The sequence below is a fragment of the Polyergus mexicanus genome, unplaced genomic scaffold (genome assembly GCF_030449975.1).
Source record: "Polyergus mexicanus isolate NDT 795.1 unplaced genomic scaffold, iyPolMexi1.0 SCAF_5, whole genome shotgun sequence".
In the NCBI taxonomy this organism is placed as follows: Eukaryota; Metazoa; Arthropoda; class Insecta; order Hymenoptera; family Formicidae; genus Polyergus; species Polyergus mexicanus.
The window spans coordinates 10108394-10121968 of NW_027223325.1; the positions used below are offsets into that span (position 1 = coordinate 10108394).

Genomic DNA, 13575 nt, shown 5'->3' on the forward strand with positions numbered 1-13575 from the left:
AGTTTGTCCGCAGTTTCCGTTTCTGAAAACTAAGCGCGGAAGGGAGAAGGCGCAATTCGTGGTTCTACATTGATGGCGGGCTCTTCATTGATTACGTTTTAATAGATTTTAATGGCCTGGGGAGAATGGTTATATACGCCGATCGGTGGTGCGATGTGAACCACTCTCGACGATCCTCTGTTTCCGATGTATAAGCGAAGTTATCAGCTACTTCGAATACTCGAAACGTATAGAGCACGCCACCATGCCGAGTACCGTCACGCTGTCCTAGTTCTGTCACAAACGAAGACAGAATGCGAAGGGATTATATTTGTGGACTAGACAGAAGCATGTGCAATTTTTATATGTGAAAATTGAGGTCGGGACGAGTTTATAAACGTAACATCCGAGCAATTTTGTTTATTAAAAAACATGTTGCTCTCTTACAGAGAAATACGTTTTATAAATTATTGATTTGCGTATTTTATATAAATTTGCTTGAATTTTTTGAAAAATTACACGTTTAATAATGAATTGAAATGCTTTATACGAGCAGATAAAGACAGTGAATGTCATATGTGTATATCATACAAACAGTAGCCAGATGTTTAGCGATTGCGATGTTATAAAACATTGATAAGCATGTTATACTTTGTACGTGTTACGATACACGTATACGATATACGATATACATGTATGTGTACGTTACGACACGTCAGAGAATAGTTATAATTTTCTCTAAACAATGCTTGATATTTTTAACCATATCAATAATAAAGGCCAAGTTTTTTTATCGTGAATTAAAGAAAAATAAAGTTTCATGGCATCGTGTCTATAATCGCGAATAATGCATCTTATCTCATTCGTGTCAAGATTGACGCGTCTATTTATAAAATACGAAGAGTCTAGCGAATCTATAACTAGTTTAGAAAAGAGTTAATACGACGCTTTGAACTTTTTCTAGCGCGAATCGGTATTTAGAATTCTAAACATGGCACGCAGGTCTGTATTAACGTTATGTCGTGGCTATTCTGATGAGAAAAACGAGGTCTAAGATGCTATATCCGGATGCTCGAGAGTATAAAATCGGATTGTCCTGGGAAACGCGACATATGGAATGGGGTGCATCAGGCAAGTAGCATTATTTCCGTTGTAATAACATAAAAATAGAAACGACTTATAAACGAATGCTATATTTATTCTTTGACGTATATGCAAAGTACGCGCACATTTGCCGATCGATGACTCTAGAGTCTAGAGCGCCGTTTCAAGTACTGCCACATCCTCTTTCGTCGCAATGTCGATCGACACTGCGAGTCATCGTCGTGTTACTTTGATACACATAAATAGAGAGCACGCGTACATCTCATTCTTATTCTCTTTATAAATTAAAACTCTCTTAAAATGTATTTTTTTTTCTATTTAAGAAAAATTTTACCGTGTACGTGTAGCTACGTTATAAATTTCAACTTGGGTAAACGTTAAAATCATTTAAAGCTCCGCTTTGCATAACGTTTCTATTAAAGCATGTTGAAGATCCTCTCTTATGTATTTTCGAATAAAATTCTACATAGAAGAATTAAAAAAAAAACACACTTTACAATACTCGACTCAATCCGAACCAGGATTGTCGTATAATCGATAAACGTCGCAACTCTCCAAGTTGCTCGCGTGTGTGTTTATGAAATTACATTTAATTTTTCTATTCGGACGTTATGTTTATGAGTGATAAAGAGAGTTCGTCCCTCATAAAACGCGCGTACATAAAAAAAAAAAAACATAGTTGACCGCATCTGGCAACCGGCCGTGAGGAGGACCGCGACGCGCAACCCGTAAAACTGTCGCGCACGCGTTCGGTTATTGCTTATAAAGTTGCGCGGCTGTGACGAACGTGTGTACGAAAACCAGGATTGGATGAATAACCCGATGACAGGGACCGTGCGGGAACGAATGAAAGCGTGTTTGCATGAGGATGCCTACAAAAGAGCCGCCCGTCAATCCGAAACCGCAGCGGCCATTATCGGGCAATTTTAAACGAAACGCCGTAGTGTTACGACTCACGCGCTTTAGATTCTGCACTCGTCAAACAAAGCAACAGCATCCCGATGCGGTTCAGCTCTTGGAATCCGTGCAAACTGAGTGTTGGTATATACGCGACGACAAAAGAATGCGGCGAAATGCATTTTCGAAAAGTGCGCGAGCCCACGATGAAAAAATAAAAGCAGATTGTAAAAGGATGCTAATGCAATAACAGCTTATGTCACGTGCGTGTAAATTCATGGCTGTACGCTTTTTGTATTGTAATTCGCGTGCTAATAAAATTATCATATTATAGTGATAGCTTTTATTCTTGATATGTATGGTACTCTAAGTACATACGTACACTTATATTTTTTCTAGCTCGTAATACGTAACTGAATACGGCAAGACAGTAAGCGATGGATTTCAGTAAAGGGGAAAGAAGGAATGTCATAAGTCGGCGGCGTATGCTTCTTGAGCCAATGCATGTGTAATGCAAGTCAGTCGAATCGCAAGCATTACGCAGCAACTCTCGAACGAAATGGTTCTAATGGATTGACCGACTGACTTGCGTTTTTCGTTTGAAGCCTTCTGCGAGTCATTTGAAATCCCATGTAAAAGCTGATGAGTTTAAAGCGCTGTGCGTGTCAGAGTTAAATGCATTCCGCTGACAAGCCATACGCTCCTTCCTTCGTAAAACGCATTGTTATGTAGCATACAACTCGAATTATTATGAATTTCTGTTACGAGTATCGTAATTATTATTTCCATCGTGAAGTTTTATAAATGTCGACGCAATTTTCAATTAATTATTACATTACATTAATGTGACGTCGCGAACACGCTTCTGATATATTTCGTTAATATGATGATCAATCTCGCGACAATTGTGTACTAATATTATCCGACGTCCAAAGATACATAGATACGAAAAACGAAAAATTACGGTTTATATCTTAGAGATAATTATATTGGAATTTCACGTCTCGTAAACGTTTAGTTTGCCATTCTCCCGGTTCCTAAGTCCTTTGATATCAAAGCTGCTGATTGGCCACAAATGCAAGATCAGAGTCCAAACGTCGGTAGGATCGGCACGTGGATCAACCGTGAGTGTCCTATGCGGTCAGCTCGTTAACCGGTATAAACTGTACATCGATTGAGTGATCCTCCATCTGCTTATATAGGAAACGCGATTGACTAATATCCTTTGATAGAGAATTCCTTAATGTAACATCTAATCGTATTTAATCATATTTCGGTGCAAATTGTTAATTTCGCAATCCTATACATCAAGGAATCGATTTTACTCTTTTCTTCGCAATGGTGACGCATCAATCAACCGTAGACATAAAATCGATACTGAATAAATTTTTTTCCAGCACGTTTAAAGCGTAGCAGACAAAATTAGTTATTTGTTACAAAATATTTAGTTTATACATCATGCATGTATATAGGTATATTAGATTAGATTAGATTAAGTTATTGTGTATGTGTGCTAACGTGTTCAGATTTAATTCATAACAAAATAAATAATTCGTTGAAACTATATTTTAAGTAATCGCTCGAAATGTTACTAAGTACAGCGATTTTTCTTACATTCGTACTCGCGACTAGAGATACGTCCGTAGCAGATAAGCGGAAGAAGAATTAAAAGAAGATCAGCGTTCCGAGAGTACGCGAATTTTTCAACATCAAACATTCAGAAGGAGCGGGATGAGGAAGTAGGGTAACCAGTTTAAAAGCCCAGGGTACTTTAACACCCGGGAGCACTATTCGGTTTCTCTCTCTCTCTCTCTTTCTCTGTATTTTTCTCTCGTCTCTGAAAAATCTTTTTATTCTAACCGTACATTTGTATGTACTCATACATATGTACGAGCGTGGCGCAGCAACACAGTCGCATTTTATTGAGCGAATTTCATTCTCGTTTATAGTTATGGCCATCGCGCAAGGTACAAAAGAGAAGTATGTCATAGTCATATCTATCTATCTAGTCATAGAAATCTATAGATTGCGTAATAATTTATGCCATCTTCGTGGAAGCTAAAGTAGAGCGATAGAGATCAATTACAATACTCACGTACTTATCCTCCTCTTATCACATTTTTTTCTTTAATTTCGAGGGATACATAACGCAAGAATGATAATGCAAGGATAAAAAATTGATCCGCCATTGAGATAAAATTTTTCTTAATAACGCGACTGTTTTACACCGAGTTATATCGAACTACTTTTAAACGTTACACAAGCCGTTTAATTTTTGTAAGACAAAATTTGAAAACAACCAATATGTCAAAATGAGATTAAAGATGTGCCTACAAAGAGATGCGATGTAATTTAATAAAAATATCAAATTCCGGCATTTAAGGCATTTCTAGAATAAAGGGCTCGTATCTTGTATCTTCAACAATGCTGTGGCAGTAATTTTGTCTTTTATTATTGCCATTATGCTTAAACGATCGTTCCTCTATGTAATTTCAAGTTTTTCTTATAGTTCATCTTTTGTGCATGGTATCAACCTACGCCGTGCGACATGGAGCCATGAAAATTTTTACTTCCTTCGTGGTAACATGACATTACCGTCAGTGCTGAATTGCAACGTACGTTGCGTTCGAGAAAATGGCGTGACATATCGTACGCGACTTAGGAAAGGTAAAAGGACGCAAAGTGGTAGGCGTTTGAGACACGTAGGTAGATGAACTATAGAAGATAATTGTCGTCGCGGGATATGAGAGTTTCATGTCAATGAATACTTCCGCGACATTTAAACGATTTGATGTATCGATTTAAGAAAAAACTGACTATAGAGAAACTAACATAATCAGAATAACAAATATATTTTTTTGTATTGTGTGTAGTGGACAAATATTTTAATCTTTACATCATGAAATTACCATACTAGTTTTATGAAAATATAAAGGAGGACCAAAATATATATTTGGTAACGTTAAATAAGAGAGACATATTAATCGAGTCAATATAATATTTAAATAAAATTTGTATATAAAAATTTAGCAAAAGATTTAGATGATAAATTTATCAAGTGAAAAATTTATATATAGTATTAAATAACGATTGCGTTACTTTTTTTACGTTACTTACACTTAAATTTACGAATACGAAAATTATTTTCAAACTTTCAATTTTTGCAAAATAAGTTATGTATTTTTGTTTGTTGTATTAAGCTATATTAGTTGTGCGCGAAAAAAGATTTGTGATCCCATCTTCAAAGAGGCAGGGAAACAGATTACGAATGACGTCTGACATGCGTGAGCGTATTTGCGTATGAGAAAGAGAGAGTCAGCTTGTAATTTCTCAGACTAGTTAGTGGAAGAGTCTCGCGTAGAGCAGCCAGATAGCCCGTATCGTGTAGATAGTAGATGTACGGAACAATATCGATCCACGTATTAAATATTCAATTCAATACACGAACGAGGATGGTTGTCTTTTGAAGACAGGTCGAACAAACGAAAGCGAAACGAAAGGAACGAGCGAGGTAGCACGCAATTCTACCCGTCTTCTTGGCGTTCATCGAGAAATGGGTGGACTTTCATTATTTAGAGCACTCGGTAAAAAATTGCGATCGTCGACATGTCTTTCCTATCGATCGCAGTTTGCCAACATGAATCATCTAAGATTGTCGTGTTGACTTTCGAGAATAGAAGCAAACAAATTTCTATAAATTATATATTTTTATTGAATAATATCTCTTGAGATATTTATTGACAAATATATATATATATAACTTAATATATATTGACTGAAATTAGAAAATTATTAGCAATTTTTATATAATGAAAGCAACTTACGCGTACAACAAAAAAATTGATACACGATATTTTCGATCATCTGTTTTCTACAATTAATTATTAAAATTCTTTTCGTAACTGTAAACACAGAAATAATTAAAATATATGAAATAAAATATGCAAAGGTGCTGTTTTTTTTTTAACGAGACTTGTGTGCTCAGCTTGAAAAACTTTACATCTTACAAATTACTTATTACACTCTTACACATATTGATAAAAATGTTACAAAATAACCCAGTAAATATTAATTATTTAGCGATATTACATGCAGCAATTTATTGCGCTAATATTCGCCACGATATTTTATTGCAAATGGCAAAGTTATATATCGCTTTTAAATAAATTGTCTAAATATAAGATAAAATTATACGCGCCCGCTATTAAATACATCCGAATGTTTAGTATCAAAATATCCGCATCTCGCGTGCATCGCGCGTGTACAATGCTCCGAAATTAAACTATGAAAATGCAACAATAAAATTACTGTAGCGGTTCGCGCCATCGTGTTAAAAGCGTAAGCGTAATTACATTAGCATGGAATGGCTTCATAAACAAATTTCGATAAATGTGCTAACAAATTCATTGCTCTCACAGGAGAAATGGGCGATATCGATCGATTATCGCGGAGATATGCTGCAAATTTGCCATAATGAGAGATCATTGCGTTATTAAGCGTTGAAAATAAGAGACACGAGATTTTTTTGTGCATCGATGATCCTATCGGATTATTTTTAGATTATTGGAAAATTGTGTCGGAAGCGCACTTAAGGAGTCAACAAAGTCAATAAATAGAAATAAGATAGATTTTTCTATGGATTTCAAAATTAGCCGTTTCTTGTGATGTACGGTGATTTTTTTTTTTTGCCGTTACACCTTTAAAAGAGTTTTTAGATAAGAGGACTTTAATAGCTGTGGCGACCTGAGGCGAGCAAGTTACCCGCGCCTTCAGTGATGTCCCTTGCACCTCCATGTAGATTTTACTACCCAAATCACGTACCCGGAAAGTTCTTTGCTGGGTTATCGCGTTTCTTCATTTTTCCTTATTCCGTACGTTGTTTGGCCCACTAATCAACGAGATAAAGCCCGCGAGGAATTAAGAGACTCACATTTGTGGTTTAAAGTGCTATTAACCCGCGATAACGAAAACCTTTGTTAAGTTATAATAATTGCGACGGATTTTTTATCTTTAAATAACAAATACTTAATTATACTATAAATTAATCCACATATTCTCATATCTTCAAACATATATATTAATATAAAATGTATATAAAATAGATATAATTTATCTATATAAAATAAATATAATCAATATATTGATAAATTGCACGTGTTTAGGAGCGCATGAATTTCACGAGCATCGTTTTTTTTATTAGTTCACAGAAAGTGTTAGATTTTGCGAAAAGGATCTGTTAGAAGTACTTTGGAAGAAAGAGGCCACCGATAAACCGCGATACATGTTGCCGGATCTTGATTTTTCTATTAACTTACGAGAATACATATATTATACAATACTTACGTATACATGTATAACTAATCATAGTCGTTTTAATATTCTCGTGAATTAATGTCGTGGTTCATCGTCCAGGACTACTCTTCTATAGGATTACCCTTCCGCGAAATCTTTAATTGTTGAAAAGACACGCTCTGATTATTGTGATTTTCGTGAATTGAATAGAATAATCCTGCACAATTAGCTTATTTTTTTGTGATTTGCGAGTCTCGCTCAAACGAATGAGCAAAAACGTTTATAAATGAATATCAGCGAAAAAGCGTAAAAAGTTAATTATTAATTTTTTATATTTAAAAAAAAAATGATTCTTTTTATATATATATAATTGTTTATACAGTAATTTATTATAAAATCAAATTAAATAACGCTTTCTCTCACTGATATTCGCTGATATTTGTTCGTGATCGTTTATATTCATTTGCTCTGGATTTTACAGGAATGCGTGCAAAATATGGAAGAGAATAAATATGTAAATATAATTCGCAAAACAAAAAAGTAAAAGAAGAATGTGTGTACGATAGAAAACGATATTTGCCGATCATACGATTATCCGATGCATTCCGTTCAGTCATGTCTTCGATTTACAGAGGAAGAATTTCAATAGATTTATCGAGTGTAAACATGCGGATACGAAAACAGCGAAAGTACGAAAAAAAAAAAACGAAGGAAAACCGTGAAAGGCAGAAAGATAGCCGATAAATTTTCGATATGAAAGTAGCCTGCGAGGCCGAAATTATCGATAAACTGTAAAAGCGAGATAGAATCATTAGCTAACTGAAAGAGCTTCAATAAACGGCGATGTGGGTATTGAAATGCAATCATTGCAGTCATGTTTGATCTAGCCACAAGAATTCGCGGTAAGCAGCCAACTGTCACCGTGCGCGCGCGGTCTTTGCTCCTTTTTTACATTAACCGCGCTCAATTTGATCCTCACTCGTGTGCCCTTCCGGCCTATATCCTGGGGATGAAAAGTACCGCGCAAAATCGCTATCCACGAATAAGCAGAGCAATCCGAGAAAAGCGAATATCAACACGATATCGACCGTCAATCTGACGGGAAATGAAACGCTCGCATTCTAGCATTGAAACATCAATAAAATAACAAGCCTTTTGTTAAACGTTCGGATTTATATTACATATATTTTGCACTTTGTATTTTAAAGACCGATAAATGAAATAGATTTTTTTGTCTATATATTATTTTACTATTATATATCAATATAAAAAAAACAATAACTCGAATCAAATTGATTCAAATTTTATGTGTCTATAGTATCTTACAGATACTAAAACTTTCTCTCCTAAAGATTCTACTATATATCATACAAGTAGATATTACTTGTTTCAAGTATTTCAAAGATTCATATATCCGCAAATGTATCATAAGTTTATTACAAGCATTAAATTTATTTAAAATGTATTCTGAATTCTAATAAATTTAATACTTCAATGAAGAATATTAAATTATATAATTGAAAGAAATACACTAAATTTTTCTGATCTAATAAATTTTCTTACATTAAATTAACCATACCCATGACTTTTCTTCCATAAAATTTTATAATATTCTTCAAGAGAAAATATTTACTTTCTTTGAGTACGTGACAATGAATTTTTCTAAAATTTCTGACAAGTCTGTTTTAAGACTATTATTAAGAAAATATTCTTTGTTAAAGTTAGTTGTTACTTAAAAGAAGTAAAGAAAACTGAGTAATCATTTTTCTTAGCAATAGAATAATATTTTTCTGTGTGTACAGATAATTCGAGAATGTGAAATAAAATAAAGATAGAAACTGCAATAATTCTTTCAAATTCATTGCGATTATATGCACTTCTCTTGCACGTTTTTAATAAGAGCATAACATTTAAAGCGATATAGTATAAAAATAGTATTTTCTCACATATTAATCAATAAAAATTTTTAAAAGTATAGTTACAACTCTCAACAATAACGATAGAATAATGTTTTTGCTTTTTGATTGTTCGTATATTATAAATGAAATTGTCTTTTTCGAGTTAATAAAAATAAAAAAACTTGATAAAAATTAAAAAAGTTGCAAAAAGCTAAATTTTAATAAAACTAAATGAGATTATTATAAATTCTTTGCATAATAGATTTGGATTTTTCATCATTAAAAAGTTATAAAGAAATATTTGTATTCGTAAAGTTTTTTAAAAGAAAAAAACGAACTGTTCGTCAACTGTTTTTTACTACATACTTGAAGGATCTGCATCCGTTTTTTCTGGACGAACGAGATACTTGTACGAGATAAACGTACTTCTCTCACGTAATTGATAAAACTATCGCAGATTTCTTTACACGCGCGTCGATTCTCGCGAATGGCGGATGAGTTGCCGAAAAAAGAAAAAAAAACGGTTGTTGTAAGTACGGTAACACCTCACGCTAGCACATCTCCTTCCGGCAGCTTCCCGCTTTTTGCATCGGCGTGCCTGTGCACTCTTAATGAGATGGCCGGGCCCGTGCCGCCGTTAAAAATATTTCTCTCGTATTCATCCGGTAGGAGATAGCACGCCGCGCCAGACAGAGGCCTTTCTTGCGCATACGTGTTTCATGTTAGGCAGCGCCGTGCATCCCCTAATGCTGCATGGGTGCAGCAGGGGGTGCACTGGCGGAGGTAGGCGCGGAGAGGAGATACGCTCGGTTCGTTCGCTTCTTCCTTCTCATCGCGGAAGTCTGCGCTCGCGGGGGGTGCTTTTACCGCCTCGCAGATAGCACCCCGGTAAGTATATACGTATTTCTTGGCGCTTGCGCGTGTTGTTTTTCTCTCTGTCTCTCTCTCTCGTTCTCGCGCAGTCCACCCGGTAAAGAGAGACGAGATGATGTGAGTGCGCCGTTGTGCAAAGCCGTGCGCGCGCGCGAAAGGGGAGAGAGAGAGAGAGAGAGAGAGAGAGAGAGAGAGAGAGTGTGGGAGAAGGAAATGGGACGAAGGGCGCAACGAAGAGCGAGAGCCGGTGCGATCGAGGGAGAGAACGCGCGTGGCACGAGGGAGAAGGAGTGAGAGAGCCGGAGTATTGCGTGGGGAGCGATCGCAGCTCGTCATTCGAAGCCCGCCAACGGACGAGCGAGCAGCCACGGAACGGGACCGCGATTGAACGAACCCACGCGATTTTCGTAAATAGAAAAAAAAAAGGGGAGAAAAATATAAAGAGAGTAAAACACGCGCGTCGCACGCGATCGAGATAGCGGAGGAAAGTAAGTTACGCGGGAGAAAAATTACGATCGCGTACTCACTCGCTCTTGGAGAGAAAATTCCACGGGGTTGTAAATTCGCTAGTCGCGAAACTCGCTCGTTCGGCCGAGTCGAACGGAGCGCTCGGTTCGCGTTCGGTTAGTTTCGGTCGCGATCGGATTGGCCGCAGTGTAAGCCTCGCGCGTTTTTCGTAGCAAGGGTAAGGACAAGAGAGAGAGAGAAAGAGACAACGTATTGACAGGAGGTGTGAGAAGGAGAGACAGTGGTGTGTGAGAGTAAAACAGAACTGTTGTAGTGCGATACAAAGTGGCTCGTGTTCCGCGCATCTCATCTTTCCATCCAAGATATATCGTCCACACACGTTCGACTCTTCGTACTCATATATTGTCAATATATATTCGGAGCACGCAAAGATTTAATAAATAATCGGAGGAGTTACGGCGAGGTAGAGAGAGAAAGAATCCTTGCGTTTGACGTACGCGTTTAGTGCGGTGATTTCGTGTATGTGCGCGCAAAGATTTTATCTCGCGGCAGCAGGATTTGACGAAAATCGAACGTTACGAAAGAAAGTAATCGTATTTTTGGCTGTTAAACGGTGTATCGAGTGTATCTTTCGAAGAAGTAACTCGGGAGCGTTTGTCTCCTCGACTTTATTGAATTGTGCAAAATTTTGATTCGACACGAAACTCGCCGAGAAAACCAAGCTCGCACAAAAAACTATCGCGATTCAGTTTTATTTCGACTCCGGTACGTATACATTGCACGTGTGCCGAGTCGCCTAATTCGAAGAAGTAACTCGGGTTCGCTTATCTCCTCGGTTTTACCGAATTCGTAGAAATATCGGCCGATTTCCAGGAATCCCGTCGAAAGAATCGAGCTCGCTCGAAAAACAGAAGACTATCGCGATTCGATTTTATTTCGACTCCGGTACATATACATTGCACGTGTGCCGAGTCGCCTAATTCGAAGAAGTAACTCGGGTTCGCTTATCTCCTCGGTTTTACCGAATTCGTAGAAATATCGGCCGATTTCCAGGAATCCCGTCGAAAGAATCGAGCTCGCTCGAAAAACAGAAGACTATCGCGATTCGATTTTATTTCGACTCCGGTACATATACATTGCACGTGTGCCGAGTCGCCTAATTCGAAGAAGTAACTCGGGTTCGCTTATCTCCTCGGTTTTACCGAATTCGTAGAAATATCGGCCGATTTCCAGGAATCCCGTCGAAAGAATCGAGCTCGCTCGAAAAACAGAAGACTATCGCGATTCGGTTTTATTTCGACTCCGGTACATATACATTGCACGTGTGCCGAGTCGCCTAATTCGAAGAAGTAACTCGGGTTCGCTTATCTCCTCGGTTTTATCGAATTCGTAGAAATATCGGCCGATTTCCAGGAATCCCGTCGAAAGAATCGAGCTCGCTCGAAAAACAGAAAACTATCGCGATTCGATTTTATTTCGACTCCGGTACATATACATTGCACGTGTGCCGAGTCGCCTAATTCGAAGAAGTAACTCGGGTTCGCTTATCTCCTCGAATTCGGAGAAATTGTGGCTCGGGCAAATTCTACGAAGCTAGCCGAGAGTCGAGCTCGCTCAAAAACTCTATATAACTAGCTCTATCTATCGCGACCTTCAGTTTTCTTCGCGACTCCGGTGTGTGCGCGTCGTCGATCGACGATCGTCAATAACGCTCGTTCGTCGTTAATCTCGCGATATCGCAATAATTTCGAGATCGAATGATATAATAGGGATGTGCTTGTACGTCGTGCTTCAAGAGGCAATGTAACAAACAAATAAATAAATAAAAAAAAAACGTGGAATTTGCGGCTAACGTTCGACTCGTCCGGGACTCGCGTTTACATCGAAGTTAGTCGTTCACCGACCGCGTTCGGAGAAAGTCGAACATTGTGCCCGCGACAAAGGTTAATCGTTGGAAAAAAATAATCGTGAAATCCGACGTGGATATTTCGCGACGCATAAAGTAGTGTTAGCGCGTGTTTTCTCGAACAATTAAGAGATACGGGAATTATCGACCATCGAATGCGAAAGTGAACAAGATTGTGAAGTAACGGTCGAGTTTACGAAGTGAAGTGAATCTCGTCGCGGATCATTCTCGAAGGTGCTTGGCTACCCCTGCGTGACATATTCTCGCGAGTGTTTGGTGTCCTTTCGCGGATTCGAAGTGACAGAAGAAGAGAAAGAGAGGTAGACGACAAATCTCTCCATCAAGAAAGAACAGCATCATCTGGCGTGTATCGTCCACGCAATTACGCTTTCCGTTACAGTGTGTGTGAGTAAAGAGGCTGCCGTGATATATATCGATATACATCGATTTCGATTTCCGTAACAACACCGTGACTTCGAAATCCATTCGTCTGTCTCGCTCTCGCGAACAACGATCGCTAATCGTCGTTATACGTCGTTTACGTCGTTATATACACCGTGTTACATTATTTCGACTGTCGACGAGTGCGTGCATCGATCCTGCGCGTTTTTTGTTTTTTTTTCTCGAGAATCGATATACACGGTGTATTTATTCCACTCTCGCGAGCGAGACGTGCTTCGCGCGTGAAAGTAGTGACGCGTTAATATCTCGAGGCACCGACGAGTTATCGACGCGTTGCGCCTCCTCTTCGAACTTGAGTAACGCGCGATCTCGTCCTCCTCTCGCCGATCCTTTCCGCGATTTATTCCGGATTACGCGGTCGCGTCGCGCCGGCAGCCTCCATACGTTCGTTCCGGGAAGGATAAGCCTCGGGCGGTACTCACGTGACGAAAGTGCGGACGCTGCCTCCTCGGTCACTTGGAACAAGTGAGTATATTTATGTATCGTGTAAAGCTATTGTATAAGGTGTCCCGCTGTGCCAAATATCCTTTCAGCCCGCAATATGAGAATAAATTTTTTAGCTCTCGGTTTTTTTTTTTTTTTCGAATTTTGACGTAAGATTTATTGTCGGAATTTTTTAATTAGATCGTTAAACGCGAATTCTTGTTAACGTTAAATCTGAATCGCGAACTGATGGACAAATAAGCTTTTGTTATA

General features: G+C 38.1%; 1 long non-coding RNA gene across 1 annotated transcript in view; it reads left to right on the forward strand.

Annotated features, from left to right (window-relative positions):
- Positions 1 to 10310: 10310 nt before the first annotated feature.
- Positions 10311 to 13575, forward strand: part of LOC138933156 (uncharacterized) — a 175401-nt gene continuing 172136 nt past the window's right edge. The window contains exon 1 of the long non-coding RNA XR_011446932.1: positions 10311 to 13344. This is a non-coding gene — a long non-coding RNA (uncharacterized lncRNA). The remainder of the gene's footprint in view (positions 13345 to 13575) is intronic.